Source organism: Telopea speciosissima, chromosome 3, assembly GCF_018873765.1.
Source record: "Telopea speciosissima isolate NSW1024214 ecotype Mountain lineage chromosome 3, Tspe_v1, whole genome shotgun sequence".
NCBI lineage: Eukaryota > Viridiplantae > Streptophyta > Magnoliopsida > Proteales > Proteaceae > Telopea > Telopea speciosissima.
This window is the reverse complement of record NC_057918.1, coordinates 33,407,749-33,419,583: the sequence shown is the minus strand read 5'-3', so window position 1 is coordinate 33,419,583 and position 11,835 is coordinate 33,407,749. Positions and strand designations below refer to the sequence as shown.

The 11,835-nt window shown below is 34.7% G+C and overlaps 1 non-coding gene across 1 annotated transcript; it reads left to right on the top strand.

The window, feature by feature from the left end:
• The first annotated feature begins 8,682 nt into the window (after positions 1-8,682).
• Positions 8,683-8,754, top strand: TRNAP-UGG. Its single transcript has one exon. It is a non-coding gene; the product is annotated as a tRNA-Pro (tRNA).
• Positions 8,755-11,835: the final 3,081 nt, after the last annotated feature.

Here is an 11,835-nt window from a genome sequence, read left to right as displayed (position 1 = left end):
GAAGGAGAAGGTGGAAGTGCAGCTGCAACTCCATCTTTTGTGCTAGTACACCAAGGCTTACCCATTTCCTCTTTTCTCCATACCCAGGACACACAGACCAAAGATTTTCACCAAGACCACACAAGTTAAGGATTTCCTTCCACAAGTACACAAAGTATAAATGAGCTACACAAGTTCCACTAAAACAAAATGGTTTTTTTTTTCTTCAACCCTATAATTGTACATACTAGGGGTGAAACAGGGTCGGGTTGGGTCGGATTTCTTAAAACCCTAGCCCAACCCTAAGTCCTCTTAGCTCAACCCAAGCCCAACCTGGCCCTAGGTCGGGTTGAGATATCTCAGCCCAGGCCCAACCCTGCCTAGCTCTGCCCAGCCTAACCCGGCCTTGATTGACCCTGATAGGGTTGGGTTGGGCCAGGTTGGCCCTGATTGACCCTGATTTTTGCAAGGGCCTAGTTGGCCCTGATTGACTAGTCTCATGTGATTAGGTATTAAATTGTTTTCATACTCAATTGACATAACCAATTTAGACAATTTCTTAAATATCCTACAATCAAAATTATCACATGACAAAACATCAACACTTACACATTGATTTTGTTTGACGATTACCAACTGCAAAAACTTCCACCTTTTTAAAAAAAAAAAATATATATATATATATATATTAAATAAAATGACACAATTCACTTTTGCATTAACTTCTATCCATTGAATAAAAGGGTAGGTAGTGTAGACATCCAATTTTACCACTCTAAGGATATTCAAGGCAATGATGAGATAGATATTCTACGACAAAGGGGAGGATCCACCTTGTGTAAATTCAAAATTATCAAAGTATCCCTAAGAGAAAATTAACAAACTACCCCAAGGTCCGAAATTTATGTATTGGGTGTATTTTATCACAACCGATGATGTAAAAAATGATTGATTTGGTCATTATTTTATGTTTTTTCATCATATGGGCCACACTTAAATGGAACTCTAACAATTTTTTCCCAAATCAGTGTCCGTGAAGACAAAAATATAAAATAGATAAATAAAATCTAATAAAAAAAAAAGCGTACTAACATCAAAATATACTCTACGTGCTTGCACACACCAAACAAAATTAAATTAAAAGAAAAAAAATGAATTTATGATTTAAGAAAATAAAAAAGGAAATTTACTGACCTACGGTAAATATACACTTACCAAATAGGTTCATATAATTGATTTTCTCCAATGTTTTAGTCTTGACATTTGAAGTTGCATGGTCATAATGATTTTCTCCTTATCATAACAACATTCATATCTTCTAAGATAGGAAAGCGGAAAAATGATATCAAAACACCACCTTAACACAATGAGTTTTTATAGACAATATAATGCAACATTAATGTGTAATAATTTAGTACATTACTCACATCAAACACTTGCATTTCAATAACCGTTTGATGTCATGCATTTTATAAAGGAAATGAAATTTCTATGTTTCCTATAACCTAAATGATATTAAGACCTTGTTGGCTAATTGGACCAGAAGTTCATACACTGGGAAAGGAGGGGCCAAGCTCAAAAGGGATTTGTTTTAATGTCCAAGTAGTTGAAGTGGTCCAAATGATGGATTAATGGATGAAGAGGGGTTAAACTAGGTCCCTGGAGGATTTAAAAAAAAAAAGTTGCAGGCCAGTTACGGTTTTGTCAAGGGTTTCTCTCTTGGGAATGGATTAATTGCCTTATATTGTAACAAATTGATTGGGTTAATTGACTTGATAATAACAAATTGTAGCCCCTCCTAGTTAATTCCTAGAGCACAGTTTGATGTTGTATTTCAGGAGAAGAAGGAAAAAAATACTGAAAAATTAAAAGGAAACTTGCAGCAGTAGAAGTTGAAGAAGAAGAAAAAGAATCCCATCCCTTTCGCTTTTTGGGCCCATTTGTTCAAATATGTTATAAAATTGTCTACACATAAGTGGTTTTCCAAACGGTTTTTCATTCTATACTTTATTATGTCTAAGAGCTACCAAATCGTGTTTTTTTTTTATTATTAAAAATGATTTTCACTACTCATTTTTTTTTAAATAGCTCATAAACAAGAATAAAAATGATACCAAAGAGAGCCTTAGTATTGATTTAACCTGATTCTCACTAAAGTAAGAAGAATAGAAGTTTAAACCACTTGTTATGACGAGATCTGGCGAGTTAATCCTTGAACTGAATCACCCTGCACGAAGTAGCAAACTAGGCTGAGGAGTGTCGGTTTGAACTGACAGAATTAGCTCCGATGCCTAAATTAGACCTCACACAACAGATGATCTCAAAGTTGAGAAATCAAGAGGTGAAATGCCCTTTACTTGTGTGATATTTGGCTATTTATAGGGTTAAGATTGTAGATCATCATGGGCTCTTTCCTAATGCTAGACCGCTGTTATGGCCTTCGAAGTGCATAAGTGGAGCTTCTTTGAAGAGGACACCTGTCCTAACTCATGTAAAGTACGTGAACTGGGTGAAGCGATCCTATCTTCAACCTACTTGTTGATCAGTAGATGTGATGCCGACCTATTCTGACCTGTGTTTTGTTATTATTAGATCGGTTTGACATATACCTGATCTGTTGAGGGGACACGTGGCCGAATGTCATTGGCTGATCAGGAATAAATATATCACCACCAAGTTAGTGCTACCCTGCCATGCCATCGCATCCCTTTTAGTCTGACAGACAAGCCAGGTTTGTTTAATATCCCTTTTTTCTAATCATTACCAGAAATCTCATTAATAGTTTAAAAGATTGTAAAGGAGGGAAGTGTAAATTTAACATATTCTAAAACAATAAAAGAATACAAATAAAATAAAAATACTATTTTATTTATAACTTATGGTTCTACATATCGTTTCCTTTTTCATGTTTTGTTTTTTCAAGGCCAGTATGAGACATTCCCAGTCTCCTATAAAATGAAGTGAATTGAACAAAACAGCATAAGTTAATTAAACTGAATTATCAAGAACAAATATGAATAAAATGTGGTCAAATACAAAATTAGCGAATAGGAACTAAATAAAGAGAGCTGATTAAGTTTGATTTTAGTTACAAGTTATAAAAATTAATTCATGAACCAAATTAAAATCATTCCAAAAGCTTAAACCAAACCAATTGATACACCCTTACTTGAATAGAATGGAATCAGCCAATTATTTTAAATGACACTTAATGTATTTAGAATGTGAAATCTTCTTTTAATCACTCTTTTATCTTGTTTTTAAAAGTTCTTTAAGATAAAAATATGAAAGGATTTTTAAAAGATAAGCTAATGACATATACCAATCACAGGTCCCAATACAAATAGGGCAAGGGGATTTTTCCAAGAGGGGGGGGGGAGGGAAGATCATAACACATGTTGGGCACGCAGGAAGAGAGGCAACATCTGTCGCGAAAGACAGAGCAGGAAGAGATAGAACCATGGGCACCATCTCAAGGGATATAGAAGCGGTTGAGTTTTTTTTTAAGGTTGAGGTGGTTGAGATCGATATCGATGGTAAAATGGTATTTACAATTTTACAATTATAAAAAATGAAAATATTTTAAAGTATAATAAAGATTTGGGGAAATTAAGAATAAGCAAGAGAATAAATAAGTAAAGGGAGAGTGTAATTAAAATAAAGAATGGGAATAAAAATGTCTAATGAAAGTTATGTATATATAACCTTTTTTCCATAAAGTGACATCGGACATGGCAAGGTGTAAAGCCTCCATTTCTCTTATGACTTCAATGATTCCAAAATTTTCCTCAACATTAATTATGTTCAAGGGAGTGAGGTCAAGATCCAAGATTTATCCTTGCTAGCAATTTTTTTTAAAATCTAAATTTGAAAGAAAATTAAGATTTTTCATAAATTCAAATTTCTATAAAAATTTTGTAATTTTGCATTTTTCTACAAAAATAAAAATAATAAAAATATTTCATAAGGAGATGGTTTGCACGATTAATAATCCCATCTGGTAGGATGGCTTCTGTATCCGCCACATGGATATTAAGGCGGCATTTTTTTTTTTTTGGGTAGAAACGGTGGCATTAATGATATTTATTTGTATTCCTAGCAATCATAATAAAAAAACAATTTGAAACAACTTACACCCTCTTCTTTTCATGTGTCACATTTCAATTAAATAGCACTTCACACGTGGCAAAAGTCAATTGCTCCTTCTTCTTTGTTTTGACATAGAGAAAGTCAATATCTCAACCCTTTAACATACAAAGAAAATTCACCCCATAAAGAAAGAAGGGAATTAGTTATAAATTTTTACATAAGACATGGTTGTGTTCCAATATATATATATTGGAATGAAATCGAAGCTTAATTGCTTTCATGATCTTAAATTTTATTTTATATAATAATGGTTTCTTTTATGCTCAATTCAAAGATTTTCTTGAAAGATTATTATTATTATTTAAAAATTTTCATTTGTATTTTTCTTGGACATGACAAGGAAACATGTTTAAGCATAGATGAGTGAGGGTAAGAAACAGTTAGACAATAGAGGTGGAGTCCTCCATGGGTGCCAAGTGTATCAACGATCAAGATAACATTACCTTTTAAAAGAAAAAAAAAATATTCTAAATTTAAAATAAAATTTTTTGTATAACATTTTGCATTGCATTTATGTATAATGCTTACTCCTTTCATAATCCTTTTACACTTTTTTTTTTATTTTTTATGAAAGTGTAATCACACAAACCACACACCAATCCTCTTACACTTTTGTTTTGATTTATAACAAATCTTAGAAAATATTTTACATTATCAAAATAAAAAAAGACGTGGGGGCATAAATTGTAAATCATAGAATTTATTAGAAAATACTTTTGCTTAAGCTTCATTTTAGATGTGATGAAGGAAGATGGTCCAAAGGAATGCTTCGTCGCGTCATTTCAACTCATCCAATTCGAAATTGACCCAATGAACAAGTCATTCCTACCTCTCAGCGAGAGAGAATCCCCTCCGGGAATTCCCAATGTCACTCGCACTGCTTGTGATGGCATCAAAAAATCCGACGTGGGATCTTTTGAACTAAGTTGGGCCCACTTGGTTGGCTTAGCTTCATGATAGATTAAGCATTCACCAATCGGCTTAGAGGCAAATTCAAATGTTTCTAGACGTGTTTAGACTTTATATATTCAGGATCACGTTTACGTACGTGAATGGCTCACAACCATTCAGATGGAATCCACTTGTGGGACTCACTTGGGCTTACATTCACACATATGTGAATGTAAGCCCAACTCTCCATCGGCACTATCTGTCACATTATTTGGTCCATTTTGGAAAAGTTTAGAATGGCTATCCATTTTGTCACATGTAAAAATTAAAAGAAAAAATTAAAAACTGAAGGGAAAGAGACCTCTAGAGTCTGCATCGACGCTGGCCAATGGGAATGCATATGTAAGCATCACCTTGGGTGGGATTTTCGTCTTTTCATGGGGCAACACAGTACTTTCGTGCACTTTTATGTCTAGGTGCAGGAGCCACATAGGGCATGCTACCAGCTAGTGTTATTTACTCCAAAACTGAAACTGTTGAATACTATTGAACCACTTGCCATTTACCTCATGCTTTTCTAGACCATCCTTCCCCATGGACTCCACCCCAACAAAATCTCCCTGCCAATGCCTTTCTAATGACACTACCAGTAGTTATAAATATTTGGTTTTGTTCTTTCATGGGAAAACAGAAAATCCTGAGGGTGTGATGGTCATTTCGTGCCTCCTGTGTTTGGGTGCAAGGGCAGTGCACTGCACGTGCCCAGGTAGCGTTCTCTTTCCCTTGAAGTATATATTAATTAAGAGGGAGATCACTATCAGGTTGTGTGACCCCTACACTAGCATGGGGTCCAATGAGAGTGCATGCGGTGCATCCAACATGGACAAAAATTTTCATTTCACGAGGGGTGAGGTGGTCATTTTGCCCTTCCTATGTCTGGGCATATGCGCCACACAAACTGTCAACCTTTTTTCTATATTAATTAATAGATGCTATATATTGATAATTGATAAGGGACCATTATGAAAAAACTGAAAAAGGATCAAAACCTTTTGAATCAATAGCAGTTGGTTTCTACTATTATTTTAAACACCGATTAGCTTATCGGTCCATTTTGGTCTGGCCCAATATGTGCTAAGGGCTCGATAAGTCCAATTAAAATCGACCAATTGACACTCCTAAGAAAATATAATTATCCTTGTAAGGAATCCTTTTTGCATTTTGGTTTTACCAACAAAAGTTAATGCTTATCCAAGAAAAGAAATGGGCTCTATGACCTTTCTAAAAGAGAAGCTTTAGCAAATTGTTGAATGAATTTTTTTTTCTTGGTGGTTGGGGGTGGGGAGGAGGGGTTTTAAAAAAAAAGGATTTTTTTCAAAAGTGGTTAATTTATAAATTTGATGCCATAGATTATGTATTAACAACACTCTATTTTTTACCCCCAAAAAAAAAATTCTTCTTAAAAAATTGATGCTTTAATTTTTAAATTGAAAAAACTTTCTTGCAACTAATTTATTTCCCCTTAGATCAAGATCTAAAAGTCTCTCCCCTCTTGTTAATAGAACAAATAACAGACTTTCTTCCTGGAAATCTAACTTTCTCTCCTTTGTAGGGTGTAGTGTTCATTTTAAATCAGTACTAGGTTCTCTTCCTGCTTATCTTATGAACTGCTTTTATTTTTCTAATAATATCTGCAGGAAAATTGATTCTATTTGTCATAATTTTTGGAATGGGGGTTCTGAGAATCAAAGGAAAATGTCTCTTATCTCTAGGAAAAATTTTGTCGCCCTATCTCCGAAGGTGGGCTGGGTTTTAGGAGAGCCAGAACTCATAATAATGCTCTTCTTGTAAAACTCGGGTGGAGACTTTTGACAAATGAAAATGCCTTGTGGGCCCAAGTGCTAAAAGCCCGTTATTTCCCTTACACTTCTCTTTTTGACCCCAAAACTGTTTCTAAAAAGGGTTCCTGGACCTGAAATAGTATTACTTAAATTATTAGTCTTTTAAAATCCTTTAGCCTTAAGAAAATTGGGAATGGTATGGATACCTATTTCTGGATTGATCCTTGGATCTCGTCCATCTCTGGGTACACTATCCGTTTGGACTCCTCCCATCGACTTTACCCAGAAAAAGTGTGTTTGTTTTTTTCAAACGACCTCAATTGGGATTGTGATTGGCTCAAACAATCTGCCCTTGCCCTTGCACATGCTATTTCACTCATTTTCATCTCTGATTCTTGTGACTCTTGGTGGTGTTCTCTGGCTAAGGATGGCCGGTTCAGTACTAAAAGAGCGACTAACTTTCTTAACTCTATTTCCACTACACGTGATTTTGCTACTTTCAATTGGTGGATTTTTTTTTGAAAACTTAATCTGCATCCTAAGTTTAAAATGTTTTTCTGACGTGTATTAAATGTAAGGATTCCAGTTAATGATACTGTTTCAAAGTGGATTTAGACCGATCCCACTTGTGCTCTTTGTGGCACTTGTAATGAGACCCTTTGGCATATCCTCTTCTCATGTGATTGGGTTAAACATATCTGGACAGTTGGTCATTTGGGTTTGAGAACCGAGTTTCTCACCCACCCTTCAATGGAACAGTTCTACATATCCACTCTTCTCTCTTGAAGGCTTGATGAATCCACCATCCATTGGTTTTTCTCTGTGCTCATTATAACTTGCTACTTTATTTGGGATACTAGAAAGAATTTCTGTTTTAAATTTGTTAAACCTAACCCTCTCATCTTGTTGCGAAAGGTTACTAAATCGTTGCAGGATCTTCGTATTTCCCCTAACCCAATTTCATTCCTTTGTGTAAATGACTTTAATGAGGAAGATTTACTCCTATCTTCTATGCCTGATTTACCTACTTTAGACTTTCTTGTTTTGTTATGCGCAGGGGTTGACTTCAGAGACCTAAACACTTCTAGTTGAACCTTTGGCATTTTGTTAGATGATAAATTCATTTTGGTGAATGCAGGTTTCATTAAGAGCAACTATATTTTGGAGACAGAGTTGACTAAGATTATTCACCGATTAAATTTTGCTTCCAAGAGAGGTGTGAAGCTGAAAGAAGTTTGGTACTCGGATAACTCTTTGACTGGACTTTTTCCAATTCCATCCCAATCTCCTTGGCCATACAAGCTTCTAACCCTTTTTTTTTTTGCAGATTTTGGACATGATAAAGGATATCCAATTCCGACATATCACTAATGATAGGATTTTAACCTGGCTAAAATCAAAAGCTAATGCAACTGCTAGATAGTCTCCTCCTTGTATATATGAACAATGTATTAAGTTGCCATCTTCCTAGTAGTATAACTTTCTTGTTTCACCAAAAAACAAAAAAACCTTTCTTGCAATTCCAAAGTGTAATTTCCCTATCTATCAAAATAGTCATTGATATGGTATGGAAATTCTTTCCCTAAGTTTGTTTTTTTGATAGTGGCTGCTCAAATTTCAGGACAATTCCTCACCTGCGTGGGCCAGTTGGTGCATTGTTAAGGGAAGATATACCATTGGATTCTATTGTTATAAAATGCCAATTATTAATTTATGAAGGACAGAGATCGGTATGACGTTAGAGTGTAGTTCTCACTAATAAAGGAGTGGGAAATCGAATAGTCAAATTGTGGGGCTTTTAATAAGGAGAGTAAGGGAATCCGGGCATTTGGTCTAGTGGTATGATTCTCGCTTTGGGTGCGAGAGGTCCCGAGTTCGATTCTCGGAATGCCCCTGGGTTAGAATGTTAGAATTTGTTTTACTCACTCGAAAAAAAAAAAAAAAAAAAAGAGCGACTGTGGGGACCACGGTGGGATGTGAGAGAATATACACATTGGCATCATGGCAATCTTTTTCTTTTTTATAGAACTTTAACTTCATTTTTTCAAAAGAAAATGTTTTCTGAGTTTCCTTTGGGTTCAAAAATACCTTCTTAGGTTTTAGTATTTTCTAAAATATTTTTTAAGATCCCATTTCCTTAGCTGCCAGCCTTGTAGCCCAAGAATGTTCTACAAGTGTAGCAGCAAAATTTCATCCTCAACATCCTTTCTTTATCTTTTTTCCTTTTCATGTAAAATGACTTCTCTACCCCTCCTATGTATAAAACCATTTTGCCATACCTCATTGGTATGCTCTTCTATGCCTCTTGCTCACATAACCCTCTCCTTTTTTGTGTAAAATCACTTGTCTGTCCCGTGGCTCCATCGTTATATCCATATTTGCCATATGCAAATGGTGCATGAGTTGGTGATGACATTACCAACCCTTGTCAAATTTAGGATTTTTGTCAATTGTGAAGTGACAATATAATAAATTCATTGGTAAAATGAAGTAAAATGGAAAAAATATATGGATTTTTGTTTTGTTGAAATCAAACTCGTGGCCATTGACTTCCATTGTAGAATATATTGATTTTTACTTCACTTCTATTAAAGATCAATGAATTCTATATTTTCCTTTTTATTTTACTTCCTTCAACAATTGGCCCTTCATTTTTCATAAAAAAAAAACATATGGGCCTTCATTTTTCCTTAGATATTTGTAACATTATAAGATGAGTTAGGTCAAGAGGTTCCCTTCTAATTATGGCTTCTAGGCTTGCTATTATTCTTTGAGTGACAACTAAACTAAGTAAAATTCATCTTTTCAAAAGGAATAGTTGTTGCTTATGGGGTTGAGTAGAGACCTAGCTAGAACAAAACCATTAAAGCTCAAAAAATTATAATATTAAGCGAGAGGCCAGGTTCTTTGAGCCGACGGCATAGGGGAACTAGCTAGTAAAGTGCATGAGACACGGTTCATCAATGGGGAGAAGAGAGCAGAGAGATAGACTGACAAAGCGTGGTGTAGCTTACGCTCTTGCTCAGAGAGACTTTACATAACATTAAATTATAATTAAATCGTAATCAAGTAGCGAAACCTACTTTTAACGCAAAATATACTGAGACCATGACCTCACCTTATTATTTTATTATTGATACATCTCAAAACATCTCAACCTAGGACAGGCATTGCCTTATGAGTATTATAAAACTAATGTTGTTTAATGATCACTTCCTCATATGTAAAATGAAAGATACATTAACTAAATATTGGGCTTATTAGATTTTGGAATGAGAGTCGTTTTCTTGGTATGTTATATCATTTAACGTTCTACCAAATAAGAAATTTATCATACAACATAAGTTATATCAGTTGATGTGTGAAATTTAACTTACGGGCAAGAGATCTCTACTTGGTCGCACAATCTCTACACAAGCGTTTGGGCCAATGGGGGAGCACGCCTGGGTCAAGGTTCGAAAACTCGGGTCTCGGAACCATCTCGGCCTAGCAAAAAACCGAGTTGGGCCGAGATCTCGGCGAGTTTGTTCATTTTTTTTTTCCGACTCGGAAGCCCATCTCGGTGGGTTTTAGACCTCTTTTGGGTCTGAAAATCGGTATACAACCTATTTTAGGCCCTTTAAACACAATGGCATTATTAGATTTTGCAAAAACAAAGTTTAAATAGGAGTTTCAATTAGTGAGAAAGCATGACAGACACTTACTTATTCTAGAAACTAGGATAGACACAGGACAAACAGTCTTATTTATGCCTAATATCATTTAAGTAAATGTTTTTGTATTTGTATTTCATTTACTTAAAATATTATTCATAAATAAGCAAATACCTCCTATTTGAATCCAATAAAAATAGTTAAAAAATCAAATTTCAAAAGAAAAAAAAGTCAACCCCCCAGTTCAAGAACAAAAACTGGATTTTCGGTGGTAGGTGCAATTTTCAACTTTCTAATGCTGGGGTTTTTCTCAAATCTAAAAATTCCATAAATCTTAAAATGGTAAAACATTGCTAAAAACCAAAAGTGCAATAAAATATTCATTTGTTTTGATGTCCAAAAATACATTTTTATTTAGAGTGATTTTGATAGCATTCGTGTACACCGAATTAAGTTTGACCGGTACATAACTCTTTCAATATAAATCAGATTTAAGCAATTTTGGACTTGTTGGAAAGCTTTCAAAACATAGCTTTCCAACAAGTCTAAGATTGCTAAAATCTGATTTATATTGAAAGAGTTATGTACCGATCAAGCTTAATTCAGTGTGCGCGAATGCTGTCAAAATCGCTCTGAATGAAAATAATTTTTTGGACATCAAAACAAATGAATATTTTACCGCACATTTGGTTTTTAGCAATATTTTACCATAATAAGATTTATGGAATTTTTAGATTTGAGAAAAACCCCAGCATTAGAAAGTTGAAAATTACACCTATCGCCGAAAATTCAGTTTTTGTTCTTGAACTGGAGGGTTGCCTTTTTTTTTTTTGGAATTTGATTTTTTAACTATTTTTATTGGATTCAAATGAGAGGGTATTTACTTATTTATGAATAATATCTTAAGTAAATGAAATACAAATACAAAAGCATTTACTTAAAGGATATTAGGCATAAATAAGTGTCTGCCTTCTCTGTCTTGGTTCCTGGCATAGATAGGTGTCTGTATACCAAGAATTTTCAGCAAGATCTCAAGATCTGACACTCATATAAAGGACCTAGATGGGTATTTTCCTATGTCAAACCGAGATCTCGAAGAGATATTGACATTTTAAGTTTCGTAGGCCATCTCGACTCGGGAAATTGAAAAATCGAGAATCTCGGCGAGATTTCGGACTATGGCCTGGGTATCTATCTAGGGGGCAGAGGCGTCATTTCACAATGCCCTGTGAGAGGCCGTAGGAAACACCACCAAGTGGAGATCTTTTTCCCTTAACTTTAATATGGACTTTTTTTATATAGTACGTACTATATATATCAAA